The sequence below is a fragment of the Panthera pardus genome, unplaced genomic scaffold, assembly GCF_024362965.1.
Source record: "Panthera pardus isolate Hobbes unplaced genomic scaffold, ASM2436296v1 HiC_scaffold_7, whole genome shotgun sequence".
Classification (NCBI taxonomy): Eukaryota; Metazoa; Chordata; class Mammalia; order Carnivora; family Felidae; genus Panthera; species Panthera pardus.
Window position 1 is genome coordinate 25,609,525 of NW_026527002.1, and position 7,916 is coordinate 25,617,440.

The window sequence follows — 7,916 nt, forward strand, 5'->3', positions numbered from 1 at the left end:
CTTGTTTTCGTTATCCCTGATGATATAACCAAGATCTTAGTGCACTCACAGTCTTTGATGGCTAAGGACGAAATGGTCTTTTAATGAGGGCTCGATGGCATTATTTTCTTGCATAAGGATTGTGCCCCTGTGATCTTGCTGGATTTGATGTTCTGTTAATTCCCTAGTTTCAGAGGTTCACAAGTTGCCTTGAAAGTTTGATATGGTTTCACGTTTGACATACAATCCTCAGTCCAGGAATGGCTGCTCTCCACTCCCCTACTCTCTTAAAGGTTTGTGAGTGAAATAAAATATTTGCCATTTTGAGCTATTTTTGAATGTATGCACACAACTTAAAAACGGCTGACACTGAAGTCCTATTTGGCAAGCAACTTATCTCTGATATAATTAGCCACGTTAACATTCTGGAGATTGAAAAAATAAACAAACAACATTTAAGAATTGGGCAGCTTGACTTGGTTAATATGTCATAATGCCCTGATGGTCCAAGACAAGTCCCGAGTAGGTGTTTTAGTCATTCAGGTCAGGAGTTCACACACCAGCATCATGTATTTAGGTGACTGATCATTCCTCATGTTTGCTTGTCCTGGGGAGACAACAGCGCACAGTTGATAATTTCTGAATGGTACGCGCTATAACACATACCTCTGACGACAGAGTTTATAGGTTCTATTGTGTTCTAGCTATAAAAACAGAAAGCATTCTGCAAGTATTTACTCAGTCCTAAATCATTTTAACCAGGGAAAATTGACTTTTCGGTTAAAATATGCATTTTATAACTGTCCATAAAATTCTTTTCCTTCACTGTAAAGAAGAAAGGAAATCCATAGCTTTAACAATGGTTAAAATACAAAAACATGTGAGCTGGTGTGTGCCACCTGGTTGTACTGTTAAGAACAAAACAAAACAAAACAAAACAAAATACAACAAAACTTTGTAAGAAGGAAGTTTATGGAGAATCTTAAAATTCGCATGCTTGAAAGAGTAAATTGAAGAAGCCCAATCTTTTCCCAAAGTACCTTCATTAAACCTGAAAGGCTTTCTTAATGCGGATTCTCTAAAATACAGTTCTTAGTACTTTTTTCCATACAGTTAGGAATAGTGCAAGTAATACTTAAAATTTTATGAGCCTGCTGCTCAATTGAGAACGAATCATATCTTTGGTTTAGTATATACAAACTAGGAGTGTGTATAAAGACACGTACACACCCAGCCACCCTCTTTCCATGTCACTGTCTCTCTTTCCTTTTTAGATGTAGATGTATTCCTAAGGGTAGCCTGTGAAATTTTCTCTCTGTAGACTAAATTCCTTTCATTTTCTAAGAGCTGGCCAACATGACCACAACAGAAAATAACAGGTAGGTTTGTAAGGCAACTGGAAACCATCAAGATGCTAAAGCCTGAGAATACCCTAGAGTTATTCAGTTCAGCCAGCTCATTTTAAAATATGGGATATTGAATTCAGGAGAAATGATCATTGAATTACCAAGCAAGGTAGGAAAATGTCAGGACAAGAATTCAGATATCCCAACTCTAGGACCAATGGTCACACAGCTATATTGGCTGCTTGGAAAAGGGTTTGTTATGTGACTGAATGGGTCTTGGAGATAGAGAAGAAAAGGAAAATGTGCGGTGCAGACAAATACAAGTACAAGTACACTCTGGATGGCATCTTATCACTGTGACTGTAAACATATTTTTGGGTTAATTAGGAGGTCACACTTGAATGGTCCAGATGAGTTTATGATTCATAAGAGTACTGATGACCTCAGTGACTTAAAATGTATGCTTAATAATCATGAACATGGTGTTTTGAAGAATAAGATTTCTATTCTGTGTAGGGAAAGTAAATGAAGACAGTGCTGTGATATTTTAAAGACAGCATAGTGCAGAGAGAATGACAGTAAAAAACAGACATTCTTTTGATTCTGTTTACTTTGGATTCCTTTTTAAATGAGTTTATTTTGACTTAGGCTTCAGATGTTTGAAAATCTCCTCCGTTTTTGACCACTCAATGACCATGAGGAATTGTGCTAGAGCTACGAGACACCTGAATTAAATTCTTATAATGGATCATCTTATCCAAATGATTCAACCTTTCTAAGCCTCAGTGTCCTCATTTGTATCTCAGAGTTGTTGTAGAGATTACGTAACATTAAAGCGTTGTGAACATCAAAATAAGTAAATGTGACAGGGCCCGATACCCTATGTTCCCTTTTTCTTTATTTTCAATAGCTGGTTTTAATGTAATACTCAACTGAACAGGATTTGATAAAGCAAGTCTACATAGGTCTTGTGAGTACAGATGCCCTCTCTCTTACAACAGATGCAAGTAGAAACTGGGAAACGGGTATGCATAAAAGGTATATTCTTATTGACACACACCTAGATGACATCTAGGAGGACCCTCCTCCACCTCTACCACTCCATCATCATGGGTTGTTTTGCTTTGGAGGGCTTTTAGACGTTGAATGCATTTCTGGGTCTTTTTCTAAGAAGCAAATTAGAACAGGAATCGTTTTTAAATAATTCAGACCTTAGTCTATCTACATGAACTCAAGATCCCAGACTGTCCATTATATGCAATAATAGACGATACCACAGTGTTTATTTCAGTCTTGTTGACCCAGCCTGTTTGAAAGCCTTTGAATTAGAGGATTTCCAAAAACTGGATTAGATGCCATAGAAATACCTTTCCATGTTTTTGGTATTTTGATATTTTGATACACAACGAAAGGAGTATAGATACTATGACATTGGCACCCTGTTGATCAAGATTCATACCCACTTAGAGAAGAGATCCAATTACTAATACTCCAGTAATACTGTACAAACCTTAAACCTTTAAATTTTCTTGAGGGATTTTATAGCCAACTTATGAGACTGCAGGCTTATCTGTTGTTGGAGGACATCACAATCCTTTATCTTTTTGTAATAATGCATTATTCATTAGAGGAGTACCCAGGTTCAAAGATGATAAGATTCATGACAAGGGTTAATAAATTTATAATACAATTTTTGGACTATCTAAAAACAAAAATCTATTTATATTATGGACTTTCTTTTTAAAATTCATAATAATTTCCCATTGTGATACATATAAGATACATTTAAAATTATGATTTGTATTGTTATGGGAAATGTAAGTGTACTTGGATCATAAGTTTTCAGCTTTGAGTTTGCTTTTTGCGTAATGTGTGTGGCTCAAAATCTTTGTTAAAATTTTTCTTAAAAACAAAATGTGTGCCTTGCCTGTATTCTGGTCATTTATAACTGGCCCTGGACTTGATAAGAAATACATTAATATAAAGCTAAGCCTTTATTGAGTACTGATAAGGAAATGATACATTTCACTGAAAGAAAAACAGTTAGCATCTCAGCATTTTTCATGATGCTTATTTAAGTGTTTCCTCCAAATAAATTTCAGCCTCCATGAGGGCAGCAACCATACCTGTTTAATCACTGTATTGTGGTGGACATTATTGGCAAATCCTTGGTGCTTAATAAAATGTCTGTTGAATGAATGAAAAAATGAATAATAGTTCATTAAAAATGTACACAGAAAGCTTCAGTTTACTATTTTACTGGAATCTGCCTCTCTTCTTGAGATCTTCTTGAAAAGAAATAAACAACCTTAAAAACATCTGGGTTTGTCTTGGAAAACTCCATAGGGAACACTATCTTCAGTGCAATCTGAATGGGTTTTTCTAGCAGAGCCATAGATTGTTGCGGTCAGAAGGGATGTAGCATAATCATCTTGTTTAACCCATAAGGAAACTGAAGCTCAGAGAAATTCCTGGGAAACATCACATAGTTACAGAGCCTCGCTGATCAGATCTAATGTGTATGTGCCCTTCTGCAGATCATTTCGTATTTTTCACCTTAGTGGAATTAGCTGCTGCCATATGTAAAGAGTCTATAATATTAATGTGAGAATAATTTCTGTTATGTTGGAGATATTTTCATTTGTGGAATTTTTCCAAGCAAAGGAAGACTTTTCAGCTGGTACAATTTCTGTGATGACCACAGCACAAGCTGACTGCTGTGGGATTTTAAAGTTAAGCTGCTTGAGATAGGACAAGAATTGCTTGAAAGGTGAAAACTTGCAGGAAAAATGGGGTGGGTCATTTAGTTCTTGAAATGAAGCAGGGTGCAGATTAGGAATCATTATGGTTTGCCAGAAGTCCCTGGTCATAGAAGCCTGTTTAAGTGCTCACTGTCAACAAGGAAATCATGGGCAGCACTTACAGTGGCTCACCTCTGATTTATTCATAAACCTCACACGAGCACTTGGCTTTGTTCTTGCTCTAGTAAGGGGGACTGATGCCAATAAGAACAGGAATAAAGAGCTCCTTGCATGGTCCAAGAGTGAATAGCACTTTACCTCAAAGCCTGACCTCCTTTCCTGAGGTCTGTTATGCTACAGTTGACTCTGATTGGCTGTGTGTTCTCAGATGAAATGAGAGAAGAGGTTATAACAAGTATCTACTCTGTAAACTCCATAGTATACATAACAAGAACTACATAACTGGAACTTGGGTTCTAACTTAACCTAAAGGTTGTGATATTTATGCTAAATGGAAAGGCTTCCTTTTCCCCTCTCCTTTGCAACTTGACAAGTTTCACATTTAATAGTAGTTGGAAAAATACTGCTTCCTTCTAATTGAAGAATACAATGATCTTGGAGTGAAATGGGCTTTGACAATCCCTTTCCCCATTAAAATGAATTTAGAGAGATTTCATAACATGGGAAATTAAGGGTTCAAGAATAAAACACGTACTACACTGGGAGAAAAATAAAGACCTGGGCTTGCAGATTGATTAGCCATGTTTATTTATCTGAGAAGCTTTATTTGTGCCAACTTACAAGTGACGCTGTGCTCCAGCCACCCATGTTGAAGAGAAGGGACCTTTAAGAGACGGTCAGCTGGCTGGTTTGCACTGGGGCAGAGGTTGAGTAGAGTTACTTAAATCCCCAGAGCGACATTTAGTTAATGCTAGTCTTTTTTTTCCCCCTCCCCTGATCGTGTCCACTTTGGCTACTCTTTTCTCCTTTTGATGAAGTTGGTCTCTTACTACTTAAAGCGCATATATTTACACAAAAATTTCCTCAAATTTTCACAACACATTAACCCAGAAGAGCCATATTAGGAGATGGTGATGAGAGTTAATGATATATCTTTAGATAAAGCCATCCTCCCATGCAATCACATCAGAGTCATCAGCTCATTTGTCATGGCTGAAGTGAAAATGTCAGGACCAATGAGTGTATGAGTGCTGAAGGGGGCTAAAGGGCTTTTGGAGAGAGACATTTTTGTGCTGGGAGTCAGCCATGGCTTAGATTTAGCTCCAGGGAAATATTGGGATTAGCCAGCACTGTGTACAAATCCTTAGCATAACAGAATTAGTTGGGAAGCTGGAGAGGTGGGGTCATGAGTACGGGTGTATTTCTAGACTTATGCTCTAGGATGCAGGCCCGGAACTATGGAAAAGAGTGAGGTGACATAACCGTTATTTTAAGGGATGTGTTTCATTCAGGTTCATTGATTTCAGCAAGATTGAAGCCCTGGATTTGAAGGACATCAAGGAAAGACTTGCTATAACATACACTAAATATGTATATATGACTTTCGTTTTATATTTGGCTGCACTAAAAAAAAATTGATCTTAACGTCTGAAAGCTTTTGGGGGAGATAATATTTGGGTACACAAAGATAAGATTCAGGCACAATGTACTTTTGAATAGTATTTTAAAGTCGAAGTTAATGCCTCATTTAAGTAACAGTAATTATGGTGAAATACTTGTTGCCTTGTTGAATTTACCCAAGACTAAGAAGCTAAACTTCCTTTACACAGACTTCATTCCGAAACTTTAATTGAAAAGTAACTTATTTTCTTTGGCTACAAAAGTTCTTATCTTTGATAGACCAATACTAGCAGATTTATTTCATTTTGAATCCAGTGAACTGTTCTCTTTCAGATAATGCACCCATACAACCTTTTCTTGTTTAATTCGATTGATTTACAGTGTTAAAGTGAAATAATCTGATACCTGTTTCCTGCCCTTTGAGTATTTGTCGTCAAAGAAGCTGATTAGTTTTTCCCTCAGCTCTTTAGCTGTTTTAAATGTATAATTATCATTGCATGTCATTTGATAGCTGCACTAATTGCTGCCAACTATTGTCTGTTTGCACTTAATGCTGAAACCTGATCAACATCCTGCTTTGGTTGATGTTTGGTGGTAAACTTTAATTAACTCTTATTGCATTGAAGAAGAGTTCAGGCTTGGTGCTAACTAATCATTTACCTTCATTATGTCCTGACAGCTCCACTTGTTCTTGGTCCTAATAGATACACCAGTCAGTAAATAAACCTGCAAACCTCATGCCTTATAGTTGCCCCACACTGGTATTTTGCTACCTAAAGTATAAGATAATTGGGCCCAGATAATTATTTAGTTAGTTTAGTATCTCTAGTTCTGCAGACACTAATCTTAATTGCCTCTTTCATGCTGGACAATTTCATTTTAATAGAAACTGTAGATTTGAGATAACATTATTCCTTCAACATGGTTCCTATGAACATGCATCTTTTGAATCAATACAATTAAGCTTGTCTCCTGTTGGAATTCTTGTCATTATTTTTCCTGAAATACTTTTCCTGTAATGATATTGAAGTTAAAGTAATCAGGTTACCAGCAGATCATGTAAAATTCAACTCAAAATTGCTGGCTGCTTGATTTTAATTTGTCTGACATCAAGTTTGTTTGAAAAGGGATAATATGTGGGTAAACCAAGGAGCTTATAATTATGGTTGACGTTTGTTTGTTTATAATGAAATCTAATTAAAGTTCATACATTTAAAACACAAAAGTTAATTACTGAATTGCTCACTTCACTTATGGACAGCAGTCAAATTAACTTTCAGGCCAAACACACACATACACACACACACACACACACACACGCACGCACGCACACACACACACACAAACAAAGGGCTCTTCATAATAGAAATAAAATAACCAACTAATCTTAAGGATCAAACATAAATTTGCCAATATTTCATCCAGAAGAAAACTTGGCATTCCACTTATGTTCTCTAGTATGTTAGTCCTATGTGGTTTATAATATAAAGTGACTTAAAGTATTTACAAAGCGGTATAAAAAGAGACTTGTATTTTGTAGACTCTAGGAGTATTGTATAATAAGAGGTACTTGGTAGTGATTTTAAAATTTATGCATATAACTTTATTCATTAAAACTATTTTGAAATCATTGAAATCATTGCTCAGAGAATAAGAATGTTTGCTGGAATACCTGACATGTAATTAGCTTTATAAAGATAATTATGGTAGGTTTAGCCTGCAAAGAATGACATTTTTTTTTAAAGTAAGAATGTACTCACTTTATTACACTTGCTGTTACATTTGTTATGAGATCATATTCTTGGGAATCATGAAATACAGATAATTATACAATTGTTTTTCTTTTAAGTACTTAAGTATCAGTAGTTCAATAATGCATTTTATATAATAGATAAAGAAGGAGAAAATACATGTACATGTTAGAATATACTATCTTCATATTGTACATGAGATAAATATATGTGTGGAATGTTTTTCACTAGTCTGGTAAATCTCTTTTTGAAGCCAAATATTCAATGGTTATATATACCTTTATAAAACAAATTATGGTAAGTTTTTTAAATGCTACTATGTGACAACTTAAAATCATTATCAAGTAAACAATCTTAGATTATGTGTAAGCCAGAGAGATTAGTCAATTACATTTTAAAGACTAGAAATATAAACAAAAAACATGGCAAAATGATTTATAATTTTCTAAAAATGATTGACACAGTCTATGTTTTTCCAAGGAAAACTAAAAGGACTCCCTGTTTAAGCTTTATATTTA

General features: G+C 35.4%; 1 long non-coding RNA gene across 2 annotated transcripts in view; it reads right to left on the reverse strand.

Moving 5' to 3' along the window:
* Window positions 1-354: 354 nt before the first annotated feature.
* LOC109269372 (uncharacterized) overlaps window positions 355-7,916 on the reverse strand; it is a 17,169-nt gene continuing 9,607 nt past the window's right edge. For both annotated transcript variants that reach the window (XR_002081045.2, XR_002081044.2), the window contains 2 exons: window positions 2,386-2,491; window positions 355-586 (listed from right to left, as the gene is read on the reverse strand). This is a non-coding gene — a long non-coding RNA (uncharacterized LOC109269372). The remainder of the gene's footprint in view (window positions 587-2,385; window positions 2,492-7,916) is intronic.